A 20,671-nucleotide genomic window follows, 5' to 3' on the forward strand; every position below is an offset into this window, starting at 1 on the left:
TTTTTTTTTTTTTTTTTTAGGCTGGTTTTCTCGCTGCAGTGACAGGGGAGTGCGTGGCGGTCGCGGCGGGGGGACAGCGTTGTCATTGAGACCGGCTGAGGTGATTCTCCACCAGCCAAATAGCAAAAAAGCCTGCACGGACCGTGGGGCTGAGTCTGCTCGAGCTGGAGGAAACCTCCTCCGAGGAGCAAACCGGAGGAATCAGTCTGCAAATGGGGTTGTGTTTCAGCAAAGGAAGATTTTTTTCCTCTAAAAGAGCCCCCAAATCTCCTATCGCACCTGAATATTTTTCTATTTTACATTCTGCAGCTGGAGATATTAGGGAAAGCTCTTGCTATGAAGCACGTAGAGTACTAAATCTGTTCTTAAACCTTAAAAATACCTTCTATAGTTTATTTAAAAAAAAAGGCAGCACTTAATACTCAATTTTTTTAATGTGCCTGGATGATCATAATTGACAGGCAACTGGCCGTGATTTCCCCCTCCCATCTTTTAATATTTTAGGAAGAAATCATATGGTTTTTAATCTTCTGTATGATTTTCCAGGTTAGTAACCCAGGCAATTCGGAGATTGCCAGCCTCGCCGCAGGCAGTGCAGCATTTTTTTTTTTTTTTTTTTCCTCCTCTGCTGCCTACCAGCTTGTCTGATGCCGTGGCTGGAGGATTCTTCTCCGGTGCTGTGCTTACCGCGAGAGGGCCCATCCTGCGCCTGGTTCTGGTGGTGTGCACGTGGGGATGGAGCTGGTTGCTGGACCCATGCTTTCTTGGGGTGGGGGAACCTCATCCCCCCACCTGGTTTTTGCAGTGATGCTCCTTGGGTGGGTGGATCTGTGGATTCAGAGCTCTCAGGATGGTTTTTTTGGTGTTATTGCAGACATAAGGACATGGAGCTGTTGGAGTGGGGCCAGAGGAGGCCCTGGAGATGCTGGGAGGGCTGGAGGCTGTCCTCTGCTGTGAGGACAGGCTGAGAGAGTTGGGGGGATTCAGCCTGGAGAAGAGAAGGCTCTGGGGAGACCTTAGAGCCCCTTCCAGTCCCTCAAGGGGCTCCAGGAGAGCTGGGGAGGGACTCTGGAGCCGGGATGGGAGCCATAGGATGAGGGGGAAGGGTTTGACACTGAAAGAGGGGAGATTGAGATGAGATGTGGGGAAGAACTTCTTTGGTGTGAGGGTGGTGAGAGCCTGGCCCAGGTTGCCCAGAGAAGCTGTGGCTGCCCCATCCCTGGAGGGGTTCAAGGCCAGGTTGGAGGGGGCTTGGAGCAACCTGTTCTGGTGGGAGGTGTCCCTGCCCAGGGCAGGGGGTGGCACTGGATAGTCTTTAAGGTCTATTCCAACCCAAATCGTTCTGTGATTGTTATAATCTACTACTTGTAGCAGAGCAAGGAAGCACTGTAGCTGTGGTTGCCGATGTTTTCGTTCAACGTCTTCTGTCAGCAATGAGCAGCGTGTTTAGGATGCTCCTTGTTGCCATGGAAGGTCATGTCCTACTTAGAGCTGGCGGGTGTGAGCTTAACGGTGAGTTATGGGTGTCATTAGGAAGGGATTCCTGCCAGCAGGTTGGCATGCAATGTTTGGGCTTCCAGTTTGTAGGTCATGATCGTGCACCATGAACTTCTTGGTTTTGCTCCAAATGAGGTGTTTAATACGGGCTCATTGGGAGAGGAAACTGTTAGGTTAGAAAAAGGACCATTATGATCACCTCCTCTCCCCTGCTGCCAGAAAACTCCACCAAACAGTTCTTGCATTGATCTTGTTGCTGCTGACAAGGGTGGAGGACTGCTCTTCAGAGACAGATCCACCATCCTGGTCTGCAGAGCAAGGGAGAGGTTCCAACATGTCTCATGGTGCCAAATACTCCTGTAGACCCGACAAAGGGCTTTGGGTGGCTGCAAGACAGAGGTCTCCAAGGTGATGTGCTGTGGATGCCAGGAACTTTCCATGGCAGCTTGTTTGAAGGCTAAATTATTGACTTTGCAACCTGAAGCGTAGTTGGTGTTGGCTTCTGACAGAAACAGTGTTGTCAGCCTTCCTGTTGGCCTCAAGCAGAACTTTCTGCTTGGGGAGAGCAGGTTCTGCAATTCCTGGTAGGGACACGAATCGGGTGGGCTGCTTCTCAGAAACGTGCTCCCAAATAAGCATGGGCCATTCTCATGTCACATCATGTCTTGGCATTGTTGGTGATGGAAGGTTTTGGTTTCTCTCCAAAGCAGATGTTCTTTTTGGATATCTGAAATTCAGCTTTGAAATTGAAGGGATTGTACCCACCAATGCCACCCCACACTTTGGAGGGAGAGTTTCTTCCAAATCAGCCCTTCTCCACCACACTGAGAAAGAGGTCCTTCATAGCTGAGCCTCCTGGTATGGGTGCAGTGAAAAAATTGCAGACTTCTGTTACTTTTTTTTTTTTCCAAAATGGAATTTACTGAAAATTAAAAATTACCCTGTTCTCACTCCTGGATTTTTTTTTTTTTAGATGGAAGGTTTTGGTTTCTCTCCAAAGCAGATGTTCTTTTTGGATATCTGAAATTCAGCTTTGAAATTGAAGGGATTGTACCCACCAATGCCACCCCACACTTTGGAGGGAGAGTTTCTTCCAAATCAGCCCTTCTCCACCACACTGAGAAAGAGGTCCTTCATAGCTGAGCCTCCTGGTATGGGTGCAGTGAAAAAATTGCAGACTTCTGTTACTTTTTTTTTTTTTCCAAAATGGAATTTACTGAAAATTAAAAATTACCCTGTTCTCACTCCTGGATTTTTTTTTTTTTATCTTTCTTGCAAAAAATTCTCTTTGGTTTGAAGATTCAAAAATCAAGCAGGGAGTTTCAAGCTTTTCCCATCTTTTTCAACCAGCTCTACTCACCAGTTCTGGTGGTGGGCGTTTGGAGTGGGTTTTTCCTACAGACTGTCAATGAAATGCTGTGGTGACAGCTTCTTGGCCCATCAGCACAATCAGGCTGATCAGGTTACTCCCTCCTTGATTAAAAAAAAAAGCATGCAATTTTTTTGAATTAATTAGGTATTAAATGATTTTACATATATATATACTATTTTTCCACCCAATAATTTCTGCACACCCCAGCTTGGGACACTGCAAGGAGACACTGAGCACTCGGGTGATGGATGTGGCTTTCCAGGTGGGCTCCTTGTTGGGTCTTTGGATGATGTAGGAGATGGATGGACAAAAGCTAAGTCCTTCCTACCGCATCTACAGATACGAGACTGTGTGTTCGTACCTCAACTCATCCCTGGTCCCCAACACAGGAGGGTTTTAGGTAATGATGGTCATAAATGAAGATGAACTTCACAGCGTGGGCCAAGTAGTATTTTATTTGCTGCTTGAACTCCACTTGGCTGCAACTGGTTTCCTACTTGTTGTTCCTGCTTTTGTGGCTGACTGGAAAAGGTTTATGTGTTGGGGCGGGGTAAAAATCAGGTTTTTGGCAGAGCACTGCAAGGTGAACACCTTTTCTTGGAGTTCAGTGGTCCAAAATTGTAATTTTAAATTTGTTTTTCCCTCCCAAGTGTTGGTCCCTAGCCTGCTCCCGGGTTGCACAGGGCAGAGAGCACAAATTCACAGCAGATGCTTCTCATTGAACTCATTTTAAATGGAGGGGTGGGAAATCATTGTCATCTGTATGAAAGATTTCTCACTCATATAACAGGGAAAACATTCCTGTGGATTGAATAGAGGGAGTTTTGCTGCGGTGGGAAATACTGGACAAAGGAAAATTCTTTGCAATCTCAAAAGAGAAGAAAACTGTGCTGATTCTTAAAGATTTTTAAATACTTTTTTTTTTTTTTGTAAGAAAGAGAATCTCCACATCTCTGATCCAATGCTAAGCTCCATTTCCTTTTCTAGAAGAGCAATTAGTCTGGGAAAACTGGCAACACTTAGCCCCAAAGTGACAGGAGTTCACCTTGAAGCAGAGTGTCTTTGAAATATGTGCGTATTCTTTTCTAATGAGTAACAATCTCACTTCCACACACATTTCAAGGATCACTGAACCTCTGCCGAGCCCCGTTGCGTGCACTGAGTGCAATCCTGCAAAGACCAAATCTCTTGTCCATTCGCTGCTGTCCGTGCTTTTGCTTTTCTTATTCAAAGCTGAATTATTAACATTCTTATGGATGCTTTGTGACACCCAACTGGTTCCAGCCAGCCTTTGTAATATAGAAGTGGGAAGTTTTTGTTAAACTTTAGTCTCGCCCAATGTTGGCAGCTTATTATTGTCTAAGGTGCTTGCAACCATCCCCTCTCTGTGGTATCTAAAAGAAGTGTTTTGTGGTACCTTTGTATGATTCGCATCTTTAAGTTTGTTGAAACAATTGTATGTGACTTCGTGACTCTCCTTAGCGATCCAAAAATCCCAATGATCTCCGAGCAGGCTGTGGTACTTGTGCCCATCACAAGTTGGACATTTCTTGCTGGGCTGGTCTTCCAAGAGCGCAGGTAACATTGACCTCCACTTGCCTTTGAACTTCATGAGTTGGGAAGTTCTGGAGTTGTGGAGAAGAGTGGAAGTGGTAGGAGTGGGAGGGAGACAGACAGGCAGCTTAAAAAAAAAAAAAAGATTTCTTTAAAGTGCTGCACTAAAAGAGTTAATAGCTTGTATACCCATGTTGCTGACGGGTTGGATTTTTTTTTTTTGGTATCCACCATGAGGTGGAATCAACTCTTAGATGGAAGTGCTTTGTATTTTGGAGTCGTATTTGCCTGTCTGTTTTCTGGGATGGATGCTGGGAGCCCTGGCTGTGATGAAAATAATGGGTATCGATTGCAAAATATCTTCTGGGGGTCCAATTTAGCAAAGTCAGCAACATGATTTCAAGCACAGGCAAATCTGCTCGCCCCAGCAGACAAACAGTAAATGAAACGGGTGTTGGCACAGAGATGTGTGTCTCGAAATGCACTGAGCAGGAATGTTTTTATGGGAATCAGTGTCTTTCTGTTCCTGGTGCCTGGAAAACACCTTCTGTCTGTCCCAGGAAAACGAGCAGGAACGTTTCTGTGGGAATCAGTGTCTTTCTGTTCCTGGTGCCTGGAAAACACCTTCTGTCTGTCCCAGGAAAATGGTGGTGTAGCTTCTGCTTTGACTCTCATAGAATCATTCAGGTTGGAAATGACCCTTGGGATCATCGAGTCCAACCATCAACCCTACTCTACAAAGTTCTCCCCTACACCATATCCCCCACCACCACATCTAAATGACTCTTAAGCACATTCAGGGATGGTGACTCAACCACCTCCCTGGGCAGCCTATTCCTATGGTGTCTCTCTATAGATACCAGATAGAGCTGGGAGGTGCATCCTGCCTTTCATGTTGGAAGAAGACATTCCATGTTGTGTGGAAGACTCTGTTTGTGTTGCTGGCTTAGATTATTTTGCCAGATGACTTTCATATTCAGAAAAGAGCTTCTTCCTCATTTTTTTAATCTTTTGGAAATGGTTCAGACTTAGCCTATCAGCCTATCACTTCAGATCACGACTGAAGACAGAGAGAAGCAAGATTTGGGGGAAGGACTGGATGACCTTTGGAGGTCCCATTCCAGCCTCAGTTATTCAGTAGATTCATGGTGTGTCACAGCCATTAAAACAGTGGTGTTTTCTTGGTGTGCCCTGTGCTAAGGCTTTTATAATTCTACATAATAAATAATGATGGGAAACATTGCTTTTGTGATGCGTTTGCCTGTCTGTGCTGGCTGCAAGCCAAGTCTGGACAGGAGGTCGCGTAACTACATGATCAGAAGGTCAACCTGGTGTGACAAAGAGTGTCCCCAAGCATGGCACTGGCTGGGGCCGGGACTGCCCCAACCACAGTTGCTGGTTCACGTCCTTCAGATGTGTATCACGGAGAACGTGTGGGCGTAATTAAAACTACACTTGTTATGAGCGTTAAGCCCTGCCCTGTGTATTGGTTAAACCTGAAAAAAATGGTTGAGAAAATAGCATTTGGCACCAGCTGATAACCTCCTGTGAATCCTGTTGTGCCTGGAACTAACGAAGGTTGTTTTCTTGGAGAAGACCCTCCAGGAGAGGCCAGGGCCACTTGGCAGGAGATCCGAGGTGGTTGCAAAGCAGCTGAGCATCCTTGGGGAGCTGCTAAGTTCAGTAGCAAAAGAGCAGCAGGTTCCCTCTGTCAAGGCCTCCCAGGCATTTCTTTGCTGTGAAAGACAACAGGGTCAACCAACCGCATATTTCCTTCTCTTTGTGGTTTTAAAACGCTGATCTATTTCGACTTGCTGCTGGAATTGAACCTGATTCTTTCTGCTCCCTCCACTTCTCCACCACGAGCTATGGGAGGTGCAGAATTGCTCTTCGTTTCCAGCTGGCACCACGCATGGTTCCTGGCACGGGTTCCCTGGGTGTCATTCTCACCAATTTGGAAATAGTCGTGCTTGGAGCTGCCGTCTGTCCTGCTCAGCTGCTCCCGAGGTGAAAATACCCACAAACCCCCTTTTCCCCCTTCTTTTCAGGGCAAAGAGAGCATGGGTTCCTTCATGCTGGACACGCTCAGAACAGCAAGGGCACTTGGAATGGTTCTTGTTCACCCGATGGCAAGTCAGGGACACTATTTTCTTAGTAGACAAGGGTTCTGGGAGCAATGTAATTTCCATTTCTTTCTTTTTTTAAGCTGAAAAATGGGGTGGGTAGGATGAACAGTGGTGTGTGGCTCCACACTACCCTGATCCTTTTGATGGGGTAATGCTGCTTTGAGGAAGGTTGTTCCATCTGCCAGAAGTTGATTATTTTCATAGCTTCTAACAACTTGTTAAACTAGAGCTGGAATTTAAGAGGAAGTTGTTTGGGTTTGGTTTTTTGGTTTTTTTTTGGTAGGTGTATTTTTTCAGTGCTAATAGGAACTGGCTTGGGGGTTGATAGCTGCGTGAAATGCCAAGATTCATGCTTTCTTCATGCAAAGTGGGTTACAAATGCTTTCAGTCTTTGGTATCTACTGTATAAAATCACTAGGCAACACAGAAGAGTGTAGCTCACTCCTCTGTATGGAGGATAAGGTGGACACGTTTTTTGGACTTGCCCCTCCAAACTAACCAGGTGCATGGGAGCTTTGAATGCGAACGGAGCCTCTTAGCACTTACAAAAGAAGCCAGATTATTTAGCTTTTCTTCCTTTTTTTTTTTTTTTTCCCCACAGCTCATCCTTCTCGCCCTGTAATTAGGAGCCATTTCTGTGTCTGAAATTACAGACTCTCCATTCACCTGAGATCAGATCCCTTTCCCTGAGATCCCTAGGATTATTTTTGCCATCAGCAATGGAGAGAAATCCTAGAACAGTGTTACTGTGTGGCACTCTGAGATTATTACAGAGCTACGGATTTTGCTGTGATGGCACTTTTCTCTTCTTATTTTTTGGTTGTGAAATGCAATACGCATAAGCGATTCTAAACCAGGTCATGAGCATTAAGTTGTCTGTATCTGTGCCTGCTTAGTGCTGCTTTTCTCTGGTATTTTAAGCCCAAAGAGTGTGTTCTTAGTTTCATATGGTTGGTTCTTAGTTTCATATGGTCTGTGGTGGATTTTTTGGGAGTTTTATTTTTGGGGTTTTTTTTTTTTGTTTTTTTTTTTTAATCAAAGGTGTGGTCTAGTGAGGCTTAATTATCCTGATTTAAGGGGAATTTCACGCAGATGGCTATAGAGGTTGAATCTGTGCATATTTTCTTATCAGGCTGAGCACTAATGAGCAACTAAATGTTGGTTTAAAATTATATTATTTTTTTTTTTTTAGGCCCAGTGCTTCATCCTAAAACACAGCTCCTTAATCCTCTGAATTCCCTTGAATAGCAGGATGCCCTAGGGCTGGATATGTATGTACACGGCTTCCCCCTGGTTTTGTATTTCGAGGGATATTTGCATGAGAATGAGTAACAGCACAGCATTTTCGTGCTGGGATTCCTGTGCCAGAATGAATTGGCTTTTATTCACCGAAGGAATGTGAAGAAAAAGGAGATCGGGACTGCTTCTGCCTTGTGTGGAAGAGGTCGTTTGATCATGGTCTTGACCTGTTGTTGGCCAGGATGTGGAGGAGAAGGACCTTTGGCTGTGGCTGCTCCACAACACTGGGAAAGCTGTTGTCTTTTCTTGCAGCTTCTTTACCTTTTGTCTCTTACTTGCTTCACCTTTTTGAATTAAACCTTCCAAAACTTGCCCATTTTCTTGCTTATGGATGGCCATGAGCCAAGTGTGGCACAGCAGCACACTGCTACCATGCGTAAATATTTGGAGCTCTTCTGCCCATTCCAAAATACTCATTTTTATCTTAATGCCTCATCAAACACTCAGGTTACCACAGCATACATCTGAGTGTTTGTCTTTAGGTCAAATTTTACCCCTGAAATATTTTTCCTTTAGTTATATTTTAGGATGACTGATAGCAGCAGCATGTGATTTGTTGAATTTTGCTTTCTTTCTTTTTTTTTCTTTTTTCTGGACCTCTGTCTAGGCCAGAGGGTTGCTAAGCTGGCTGTGTTGCCCAGAAATTACTTGTATTAAGGGGAAAAAAAAATTACAAAGAAAAAGAATTATAATTTTTTAGAAAGAAAAGGTTTGCCAAGGCCTTGGCTCTTCATGCCACCACTCCTATTTCAAGATACCTTGAAGGGTCTCCTCAGCCTGCAGCCTGTGGGCCTTGTAGAGGTATAGTTCATTCTCATTTTGAAGCCTTAAATTTGTATCTTTCCTCCAATTCTTTTTTTTTTTTTTTTTAGTGAAAGCATTCTTCTTTGAGTCACCATAACTAAGCTTTGAATTGCAAATTATGTTCCATCAGAGAAAAAGAAGGGGTTCCCCAACCCCCCTGACTAATTATACCCAAGCAGAGGAAATCAGTAGTGCTATTAAAGGAGCCAGCATGAGAAAATCAAATGAAACTGGGTGCTTTTCCCATATTAATATAACAGAAGATCGATGCTTAGCCAGCTCACTCGCTTTTCTCTGAAACAAAATGCTTCTTCTAGGAATATTTTTATAATAGCGCTGGGCTGCGTGCAGTTTCTGAACTCATTCCTGTTGGCTAATTTCATAATTTCTTCTCCTGAACTTCCAATTTAGCACCCACACCTTACTAATTAGCAGCGCTGGGAGCGCTGACAGGGAGTTCTTTGGCAAACTCAGAGATTTCAGACAAGTGTTTGGCGGAGATGGGCAGAAAAGTGGAGGATGCAGAAAACGGAGGTACCGTGAATTGTTCAAATGGCATTTAGGGGTCCTGTTCCTCCTCCTGCACTTAATTAGAAATGAAATCTGCTTTTATGCCACGTATGTTATATGTGTTACTTATATATAGGGCACTTAAACAGTACCTTTCTCTGCCAGGATGTTCCATATTGCTTAGCAAGTCGCCTTGGTTAGTATTTTACAGCAAGATAAAAATTCCTAAAAATGAGCTGGAGATGATGATGAGCGGCCTCCAGGTCAGAGAGAAGAACTTGGAATCAGAGATTTACTTGGATGAGGAATGGAACAGCGGGAGCCTGAATGCGGGAGGTGGAGGGAAAGGGCCTGTGGGGAATATCTGCAAAAATCAGTGGTTTGGTCTGTTTGAAGTTTTGGCTTTAAAATGTAGGCGGGCCCTGAGGACTGCAAACTGCAGTCCTTGTTGTGCTGGGTTTGGGAGAAAGGTTGGGTTTTTGGGGGGAGGTGTCCCTTTTTTCTTTTTCTATATACTTATTTACCTTTCTTTGTGAGGATGTGGTTGTGTGTGTGATGGGTTTGGGGTTGAGTTGTGGTGGTTTTTTATTTGGTTTGGTGTTTTGGGTTTTTTTCCTGTGCTGGGTTTGGGAGAAAGGTTGGGTTTTTGGGGGGAGGTGTCCCTTTTTTCTTTTTCTATATACTTATTTACCTTTCTTTGTGAGGATGTGGTTGTGTGTGTGATGGGTTTGGGGTTGAGTTGTGGTGGTTTTTTATTTGGTTTGGTGTTTTGGGTTTTTTTCCTGTTTGTCTGTGGGGTGTTTTTTTTGTTTGGTTGTGGTTATTTCATTTTTTATTTTTTTCATGAGCTATCTCTGCAGCTGTCCTACATAAGCTGCTTAACTTTGCAGCTCTGGCTGTGTCTTTCCCCAGCAGGCCCTGGAAGCTGCCCATGTCCAGCCATGTATTCACTATTTTTTGAGGAGGAATGAGCTACGCTTACCAGTTCACCTATTCCCTGAAACCAGTAAAGCCACTCCAGGTCTGGTTCTACTTCATAAACCTCAAAATCATTTTTGAAGCCAAGTTGAGCTGTGTCAGCATGTCGCTGGGGGTGAAGCAGCCTTGATGGAGCCAGAATTAATTAACCTCGGGCTCAGAGCTGGGCTAATGCGTCAGCACTTCAGTGAATTCCAGCATGAGCAGCTCTGGGCCCACAGTAGATGTTCTCCAGCTTCCTTGGAGACCGTTTGGACTTCTCTAATCCGGTGCTCTGCCAGGACTGCTGGAGCTGGTGAAGGTGGTGAGGTCTTGCAGGAGATGCTGCTCCCACTCAGACCTCCCCCATCCCAATTTATAAGGAAGTAAATCTGCTTGGATGGCCTTTTCTTTGGAAAAGTCTCTCTGCTCTGGCAAGTGCTGGCCAAGTGGGAATTATGTGGCCTGTTGTTTCTAAGTTGATGGTAGCAGGAGAGGGAAGATGTTGAAGTCATTGGTGTCATGGTCTCTGTGTGGTGACTATGGGAGATTGCTGCAGGTGGGTGTATAAAATCTTGCAAACTTGTTTGGGACCTGGGTGGCTTCTACATTTGCCATGGTGCTGGAAGAACATAATGTTACCTACAGAGTGTCAAAGTGGACCTTCCAAGCTTCGTTAGTTCATCTGGAGACCTTGGAGCATCTGTGCTTTGCTGCCTGGTGTGGTTCATGGATGTACTAGGGCAAATCACATGGGCCAGACCAGCGGTGATGCTGATCCAGACTGGGAGTGTTGGAGGGCATATTGGTAGATCCTTGGCCACTTTATTGGTGGATAAGGAACTGGCTTGATGGCTGCGGATATCCACTTGGTGGATAAGGAACTGGCTTGATGGCTGCACTCAGATTTGTCGTCAACAGCTCTGTGTCCAAGGGGCAACCAGTGATAAGTGATGTTCCTCAGAGGTCTGTACTGGGACGCACTCAGAGTTGCGGTCAACGGCTCTGTGTCCAAGGGGCAACCAGTGACAAGTGATGTTCCTCAGAGGTCTGTACTGGGACTGGTGTTGTTCAACATCTTTGTCGATGATGTGGATGGTGGGATCAAGGGCACCTTCAGTGAGTTTGCTGGTGACACCAAGCTGTGAGGATCAAGGGCACCCTCAGTGAGTTTGCTGATGACACCAAGCTGTGTGGCACGGTTGACACACTGGAGGGAAGGGATGCCATCCCAAGGGACCTGGACAGGTGGACCTTGAGAGGTGGGCCCCATATGAACTTCATGAAGTTCAACTAGTTGTGGCTGCTCCATCCCTGGAGGGGTTCAAGGCCAGGTTGGATGGGGCTTGGAGCAACCTGGTCTGGTGGGAGGTGTCCCTGCCCAGGGCAGGGGGGGTTGAACAGATGATCTTTAAGGTGTCTTCCAACCCAAACCATTCTATGATTCAGGAATGACCTCTGTTGCCACCGCAAGGTTAAATAAAGGGGATGATGCTGAATTTCCACAGAAAGCTCTTGTGGCTGGCTGCCTTCAGACCATGCAATGTCTTTAAATGATTTTTTTGCATTTATTCTGCTGTCTATGAAAATAGATTATAGCAAATGAGACATCGCAACGTTTTGTTTCCTCAGCAAAATTAGATATTGAAAGGTAAGCGGCTCCTGCACCATGCAGTCAGGGACCCAATTAAATGTAGAGCTAACAGATTGTGCGGCCTGATAGCGCACCATGGGAGGGAATAATGGGCATCAGCAGATGTGGTCAGTTTACAGCCAGATACACTAAATATTTTGCACTCTGGGGGGAAACTGGGTAATACTCCTTCTGCATTGTCTCTGCTGTGGCTTTTTGGGGAGGTAGGGGGTGGGTCGGGTGTTGCACACAAGGGATGTGCAGGCTTGGAGACCAAAAGGCCACGTATGGTGGTGGCACATGGAGCATCCCACTGAGGTGTGCGATATAAATATGCAAGAAATATGCAAATAGCTCGCGTGGGTGGTGTGGAGAAGGGCAGATGGAGATGGAGATAGTTAAAGTGGCTTTTCCTGTGGCTGTATAGTATGTAGCTGGGAAAATAATTTATTTTACATGAATATGTGTTTCCCTGGTGAGAGCTGTGGGTCTTGTTGCTTCTTTGTGCCTGCTGGATGGACCCTTTTTTGCATGTTTAGCAGGAAATCGCCTCTGTCCCTGAAGCCTGCAAGGATATCTTCAGAGGAGATACACTTGGTAGGGTAGTATTTTCCAAAGTAATGTACCCCTCCCCTGGGAAGCTCTGGGTGTCAGTCCTACATGGCAGACCTCAAGATTGCAGGGATTTCTGGTTTATTGCAGGAATGCTTTGAAAAATACTGGGGTTTGGTAGCAGAGCTCTGGAGAAGGAACCAGCAAGGCTTATCTGGGCTGGCAGATCATGAGCTGCTGATGCATCTCTTCTCCCTCTTCTTTTGACTGGGTGAGAAATAAGTCCAAAACGCTATTAAGGCGATGACGCTATTAAGGTGATGACACTATTAAGCCCAGACGTGTCAGCACCCAGGGAAGAGGCCAGAGCGTTTATCAAAATGCATTTAAATGCTTTCAGCCTCCAGCTTTTCACACTATGGTATTGGAGAGGTGCCTGCAGGTAATTCTGCATCTACGGAATTTGGACAGCCCACATGGACGCCGTGAGTGATGGCTCACGGAGTCTATTAATTACACAGAAACTGGATTTGCTCTCTGGGGTTGATTTGTCTTCGGGCAAAGCTCGTGCAGGAGGAATTCATTCATTTACAGCTCTTTGGAGTGAACCAGCCATCCATGAGTGCCAGTGGTGGAGGTGTGGGCTTGGAGATGGCTTCTCTTTGCCTGGTCTGGTGGGGTCAAGGCTTGGGGAAGCCATTTCATGGTCCGCTGTTTCCTTGGGTTCCCAGTAGCTGTGGAAAAGCCACTTCAGCTCTTTGGGCTTGCTAATAAGATCTCCTGAAAGATGGAAAAGTGGAAGATGCTGCGTTGCTTGGGATCCAGCAAGGTCTATGGACACTCAGTGGAAAATCAGTTATACAAGGAGCATATGAGAAAGACGAGGGCACCAAGGCCATACTAGGACCAAATAAATTTGATGGGGACCATACTGAGGTGTTGGTGCAGCCCTATGAATGCCCAAAAGGCAGCTTTCCAGGCACAAGTCCTAACCTGCTGGAAAAGCAGCACAATTTTGCCTTGTTTTTTTTTTTTTTTTTAAATTTCTTTTTGTCTCAGTACAAGGCTTACCAGCTACAGTCTGGGGAAGATTGTCACTTTGAGAATAAGGTCAGTTCAAGAGGATTCTGGCTGTTGAAATGCAGCTAATTCAGTCGGACGCAGCCACCCTTGGGGTATCAAGAAGCTTCTGCTCTAGTACGGTAAATCTCAGTGTCACAGTCTTCATTATTTTTACTCACTGGAATATAATCCTCCCCTAAAACGCTCTGAGAGATAAGATCATGCCCAGACTTCCAGGTCTGCTTTTACATTTACATTTTCTCTGTGGCATGTGCTCTATCAGGAGCTATTTGCCTTTGTCTGGGTGCTTTTGGAAAAAAAAAAAAAAAGACTTTTCTGCATCTCAAAGCATATTTGAATTTAACAAGAAGATGGTAATGCCTTTCCTGATATATGCTGCATCTTTTAAAGTTGCTTTCTTGCGTGTATAATAGTTATTATTTTTCTATCTCATTTTCCTTCTTTTCAGCTGTTTGCAAAGGCTTTTACAAAAGCTGATTCACCAGTGACTGCCATGTAATACAATAGTTGCTGCCTTTTAGATGGTGTTAAAATGAACCTTTAAAATTGTGCCTATAAAACACCAATTTATCAAATCCTCCTGAAAAAGAGACTGTCAAAGCAGGGTTTTTTACATGTTTATTGTATTATTATTAAAAGCTTGCAGAATATATGTTTATACCATGTGCTTCTAGCTTGCATCTGCATCCCTTCAGAAATATGTCTGAGGGAATTTCGGGGTTTTAAATTTTTTTTTTCTTTTTTTTTTTTTTTTTCATTTTAAATCCCTCCCTCCCCCCCTTTTTTTTTTTCCCCTTCCAATATGTTTTCTAATGGCATTTGTGTGGCTTCTGCTGCAAAAGTTCAGCACTGGGAGTATTCTGTCAAGGTGTTCGTTAACCTTTGAAGCAGGATGAATTCTGAGGGAGGGGGTGAATAAATCACCAAGGAGACTGTCATAAGTTGCAGAGACTTAACGAAGCTTGGCACGAGCTGGAATTTGTTTGCAAGCACAATTTTTTTCCCTTCCTAGAAGAGGGGAGAACAAAACACGGTGCCTTTCAGCAAAATGTGCTCCCTGCAAGCATTTGAGCTGTTACTGTGATAAGCCTGGAGTGAAGGCATGTCTTAAGCTCCCTGGAAAAGCAGAAGGAAATAGCTGAAGTAGTTAATGGTAATTGTGCTGTTGCCTGAGACCTGTCGGCTGTGTCAGCTCATCCAGATAGCGACGGTGCAAGACGTGTCAGCTCCCAGAAGAGCATGACTTGTATCCTGATGATGCAAAACCTTGCCTTGGGAGAGGTTTTCAGAGAATGGTTTGGGTTGGAAGGGAACCTTTAAAGGTCACCTAGGCCAATCCCTCTGCCATGGGCAGGGACATCTTCAATGAGACCAGGTTGCTCAGAGCCTGGTCCAACTTGGTCTGGAATGTTTTGAGTGATGGGGCATCCACCACCTCTTTGGGCATCCTGGCCAGGGTCTCACCACCCTTATCATAAAAAATTTCTTCCTGATCTAGTCTAAACCTTCCCTCTTTTAGTTTAAAACCATTACCTCTTGTTCTATCACAACAGGCCCTGCTAAAAAGTCCCTCCCCAGCTTTCCTGGAGCTAGGAAGGGACTAGAAGGGGCTCTAGGGTCTCCCTGGAGCCTTCTCTTCTCCCGGCCAGTCCTCACAGCAGAGGTTTTCAAATAAAGGATGCGTAAGGACCATCATGAATTTCCAAAACACTGGGATGGATGATAGAGATGGAACTTGGGCTGTGAGAACATCATCTCTCCCGACCTTTCTTCCTTCCCTCCCGGCTGAATGATGATGTTAATGAGCATCCTCTCCTTAGATTTGTCCTTTCTTACTGTTTGTGGGATTTCTCCAGGTGTGTGCGGTCGCGTAACAAAACACAGTACAGTTTTTTGAGGGAGTTCTCTGGTGGTTGGGGAATGACTGAGTGGAGTCAATCAGCACGCGGGGACCGGAGACTGGAAATGTTCAGGATTTTAATGGGGTAGATGGGAATAAAGGTTTCAACTGGGTTCATGTGCCAGGAATTTGGAATTTACTGGTAGCGTTGACACAAGTAGTGTTTGCAAAGCAGGGGGAGAAAGGCAGAGCTGCTTCTTTCGATGCCTTTACAACATCATCTTTCCCAGCTGGGCAAATCGCAGCAATTCCCACAGAGGTTAGATGTTTTCCTTGGTCATATATTTTTCTCTTCTTAAGCCAACAGCTTTGTGGCATTAACTAATTGGCTTTAACTTTGAGGGAGTTAAGGCAAAATAAATCCCCAAGTGGATGATTTTGTTCAGAATTAATACGCGTTCAGTCATTGTAGATGAGTGGAGTTGGCTAATCCTGATTTGCAGCCACTTAAATTGGGATTAAAAGTGGTCACACGAGGATTAAGTGCAGTTTAATCTACTAGGAATGTAATTCAGATTGAAAAGCTTTTGTTCTTGTAAAGGCAGAGTGTTTTGGATTATGGCACCTCTGCGTGGTGTGCCCTTCCCTTTGCTTTTTTGGAATGAAAAGTAAAACATTGCCAGAAGTCACAAACTGAGCAGTCATTCCCCAGCAGCTTTTTGTCTTTTTTTAACTTTCCTTTTGGATTGTGCTTTGATATTTGTGTTTAATTCATTCCACGTTTCTCTAAAATGCAAAAATATGAACTTTGTAAAGAAAACATTCAATCTATTAAATAACCTAAAATCCAGCCTTGGTTGGAATGGAAAAAAAGTAAATACACTAGAAAAAAAGTATATATTTGTTCTGTGTGCTAGAAACTGTATCATTATTCAATAATGGGACATTACTCATCCACACAGATGGTGAAGTAAGATGAGAAAAGCAAGCGTTTTGGGGCTGAATGGGGGTAGAATTGCTGAAGATGCATTCAGTGGAGTATTCACTTCCATAGGTATATTTTTTCCACTTTTCTCTAGTGCAGTGACTTTTCCTTTGTCCCAGAACATCTCTCTACTTTTCACACGGAGGGATGCTGTGATTGCTGGTGCTGACACACACAGCGAGAGCCCAAACTCGCCTTGGTGCACATCTCAAACACTTGGCAGCCGCCTGAATTGTCTCCCGATTCACTTTCTTGCTTGGAATGTGCTGGTTTGAAACCAGCTTCAGAGATTTGGGGGTTCTGCAGAACAAGGATAAGCCATGATGCCCTGCAGTGATGTGTTGAGAGACAGCCAGATGATGCACCAGTTTGTCATCGTGTTTTTTCAGACGAAGCTTGCAAGATTTATGATGTTTATAAAAATTGTGCAGCCTCTCCATTTTTTGAGACAGCCCTTTCAACCCCAGTAGGTAGCTCTTGTCACACAGATGTGGGCTTGGAGGAGACCTTGGTTTTACCTTGCCACCTCAGTGCAGGCTTCATTGGGTACCACAGGGGAGAGAGTGATGGTCAAGAGCTTAGATGGCTCTCATTTGTCATTGTCACAGGTTGTTGGGTAAACTGACAGTCCTTAAATGATAAAGAGAAAGGATTTAGCTTTACCTGATGCACCGTTTTCTCCACCTGGGAGAACAGAGGAATTTTACTTCAATGGTTTCATTAACACTTCTCAAGGTGATATAATCATTTATGTGAGAGCAGGAGAACTTGCTAAACGGCCCTTAATGAGCCCTCTCCTGTCATTTCAGAGGGCTGTAGCCTGGATAGAGCTTTCCATGTGCTAAAGCAGTGCTTGCAATCCAAAATTAGCACCTGACCGTGAGCTGAGGGGTCACTTTGCACCACAGAAAAATAGCTGAATAGCCCCCAGGGCTTCCTGGCAGGTGACATGGGGGTTCCTTGTGGTGTGGACTCCCCTGATCAGTGTGGGTTTGCCACGCTCGTTTGGCATGTACAGCCCTACAGCATTATGCCCTTCTCTTCCCGTTTAATGAGCGTCCTTCAGCTGTAGCACCCTCCATGCGCTCCAGGACTGTTGCTTCGCCCTCTTCAGCCTCCATAATTGTACCACATGAATTGCAAATTGTGACCTCTCCACTTTAGTGCATGTTTTCTTTGCCTTGGTCAAAGATGTGACTTGGATGTTTCTCTAAACAGAATGATAAGAATGTCTATCTGTCCCCTTTTGGCCTTTGAACTACCCTCTGCTTCCAGGATCATTAATCCATTATAGTATTTAGATAATTCATGTTGCCCTCAGCAGCACAATATTAAATATTTGACACTCTCAGAACTGAGGACATGCAAGCGTCGCTCAACAGAGGGATGATCTCTTTGTCAATGCAAGAAAAACATGGTTTACATGACACTGTGCAGCAGGTTTGAGATTCAACGTTGGTGGCATACTCCCAGTAAAGCCCTACCCAAGAGAACCAATGCTGCAGTGATACTTCTGGTCTCTCTTCCCCAGGCAACATCTGACTTTGGCATTTTGGAGTCTCTGAGTTGCAGGTGTAGTGGACTCTCAGCTTCTGAGCTTACAGTTGTCCGGGCACTAGAGAGGAGTTTTGTTCCAGCTGTGTCTTGAATGACTTGATGTTGGAGACTTTAGCTTGGTCAACCTCATCCAAGGTCCAGGGATCTCAGGAGCAGACACCTTCTTGTCACATTTCTGCTGAGTCTGTGGTCAATCGGATGGTGGTTGCAGTTGTGTTTTGTGTTTCAGGTGAACGTTCTTCCTTGGGCTTTTTCAACATCTGGAGTTTGCAGAGTTTGAGCTTGGTTTGCTAGGCCTGAACTGTCATCTCCTTTGACTCTTAACCACAGGGAGTTGTTCTTGTTATTATTGTGCAGTGTGATTTTCTTTTTTTCTTTTTTTTTTTTTTTTTTGCAAAGGATAGTGTTAGAAGATAAATTATGTTTAGGAGATATTTATTCAGTACAATTAGAACTGCAGCGATAACCTAGATTTACTGGAGCAATGCAGCCATTTATTAAGCCTAAGTGTGCAGGTCCTTTAAGTCCTGTTGGGGTTTTGTTTGTCTATCATTCTGTTTGTACTCAGCGTAATACCAGGAATGGCTTCTCTGCCAGAAATAATTCAGAAGATAAACTGTTCCTAAAAACTTCAAAGGGTTTTTTTTTCCCTTAAGACAGAGTACTTGGTGAAGTAGCCCCTGTTTTTCCGAGAGTTGAATCCAAGAATATAAGATGTGATGAAAAAGCCTGATCTTGCTTCATCTTAAAATTGCAGAGACTTTATTTTTCGCCATTGAGACATGGGCCTTCACACTAATTTAGTACAACTCACTCCCTTAGAGGGCTACACTATTATTACTTATTTTGGTAGCACTGTAAGGTTCTGCTTGCGTGTGCACAAAAGGCACAGGCACTGAAGATAAGGCGAGGTTGTTGCAAGGCAGAAGGTTAACCTGACCCTCTTTCCATCTGAGCAAGGAAGGGGGACAAGTAGCTGTGCCACGTGCAGGACTCGAGCACACCTAAGCAGTCCTACAGTCTTAAATCTGGGTGGAAATTTCTACAGCTCGCACCCAGAAAATATTAGCTTAAGACATCTTCAAGAAACCCGCTGGTTGTGAAAGACGTAGGTTCCTAGTATTCTCATTTCTTTAGCTGTCCCTTAATTTTATCCTTGTTTCTTGGGATCATCTAGTTTGACAGGTAGACACTTTCCTCTATGTTTTAAAACTTGGGGGAATTATTGCTTACCAAAGTAGAAGACTGTCAAGAACAGGAAATCAGTTGGCTTTGAGAAGTGTTTTTGCAGCCTTTCAATAGAGAAGCTGAAGGTTCTGAAGATCATGAATTCAGGCTGTAGGTCTGAAGATCATGCCCAAAAGGAGCACAAAGTCTTGAGTGTGTGCAACATTTAGGGGGAGCCTTGTTAGCTGCTGACTGTTAATGTGATTTCAGACTTTCTGCACAACTTCTGACTTCTCTTTGCGTTCCTGGGTCTCTGTGTCTCCCTCAGAAGAGTTTTGGATGGAAATCATTATTTTTGACTAATTCTGCTGGTTTACTTTGACTGTTTTAAATCTTTCATGGCGCTCACAAAGGATGATGCGTTAGTGCAAAGTATTTCTGGGGCTGAGTATGGCTTTTGGAGGAAATCACCTTTAGTGCTGCTTAATTCCTCTGTAATCTCGTCTCGCTGTGGACCTCAAACCCAGTGTATTTTTCTCAAGCTCTTACAAACTCTTCATCCGAAACATTTCACTTCTCTCGCTGGCAGTCAAAGGACTTTTTTTTGTGTGAGTCTTCTTGCTTCGTTTTAATCCTTTAAATAGAATTAAAGTTCAGGTCCTTTGGATCTACAGAGCCATTACACACAGCCCTTAGAACCTTGTGAATCCCGCCTAAACAGGTATGAGTAGTGGACAGCATAGACCAAATATTAACGGCAGGCACCAAAATGAAATATATCTTCTGTGAATTAGCAAAGAGAACATGCAGATGATTTGCCTGTGGTCTTGGGAGCCCTAAGGACAAACTCCAGTCTGTCGGTCAGAGGATAAACACGAATGTGATCCCAGAGATAACCATCATTTTGTAGAAGGTGACTTGCATTTTTGTGTTTGCTTGGCTCGCTCACCAGCAGGCTGGGAAATGCCACACGCTGCACATTTCCTGCTGACTTAATGAGCTGCAGCGTTCAGACTGTGAAGCCAAGGTGATTTATTACAAGCTCTGTAGGCTTGAAAATGATGAACAAATAGAATTTTTGAACTACTGCTGGTAGTAAGGGGAGGCTCCAGTGGGGTGTAATACACTCCCCTCTCCACGAGCTGTAGAGAAGCTGTGGCACGGTTGTGCTCCAGCACCTTTCCATCATCAAAGGTCACATTAGTCTCATTCCCCAACATAGATGGGGAGGAGTTGGTCCGCTTCAGGTGCCCTGGCTCTTTGCTTTCTACACAATTTCCTTCACTTTGTTGCTAATGGTTAAACCAAGCAATGAGGGGATGCTATATATATATATATTTTTTTTTTTAGGAGTCTGCCTTCCTCTTTCTTATTGTCCTGGTCTTGTTTGTTCTTCTGAAGCTTGGGCTTTAAATTCTACTGCTGCTCAGTTTTCCCAACTCACGCCACTTTGTTGGCTTCCGAGGCAAGGCCTGTCAGACTTTGAAAAGGCCTTAGCTGAAATTTCACCCTGGTCAGCTATGCCAGGAGTTTTGAGGCTGACAGATTATTTTTTTTTTTTTAAGGATATTTCAAAGATCCTCAACATCCCTTGCCTTTCCTGTGGCTGTGGTTCATGTTGCCATCTAGCTGTTGACTCGTGATAACCCGTTCTGTGTCTGCTTAGTGGTGAAATGTCAAAGTTATATTGCAATTAAAAAATATACAGCAGCCACTCAGTGTCGAGGAGCTTCGG

The 20,671-nt window shown here is 44.5% G+C and overlaps 1 protein-coding gene across 1 annotated transcript in view; it reads left to right on the forward strand.

The window, feature by feature from the left end:
• Window positions 1-20,671, forward strand: part of LOC106893939 (leucine-rich repeat and fibronectin type III domain-containing protein 1-like protein) — a 74,292-nt gene that overhangs the window by 169 nt on the left and 53,452 nt on the right. The gene's annotated exons all lie outside the window — the stretch shown is intronic.

Source organism: Calidris pugnax, unplaced genomic scaffold (assembly GCF_001431845.1).
Source record: "Calidris pugnax isolate Ruff unplaced genomic scaffold, ASM143184v1 scaffold233, whole genome shotgun sequence".
In the NCBI taxonomy this organism is placed as follows: Eukaryota; Metazoa; Chordata; class Aves; order Charadriiformes; family Scolopacidae; genus Calidris; species Calidris pugnax.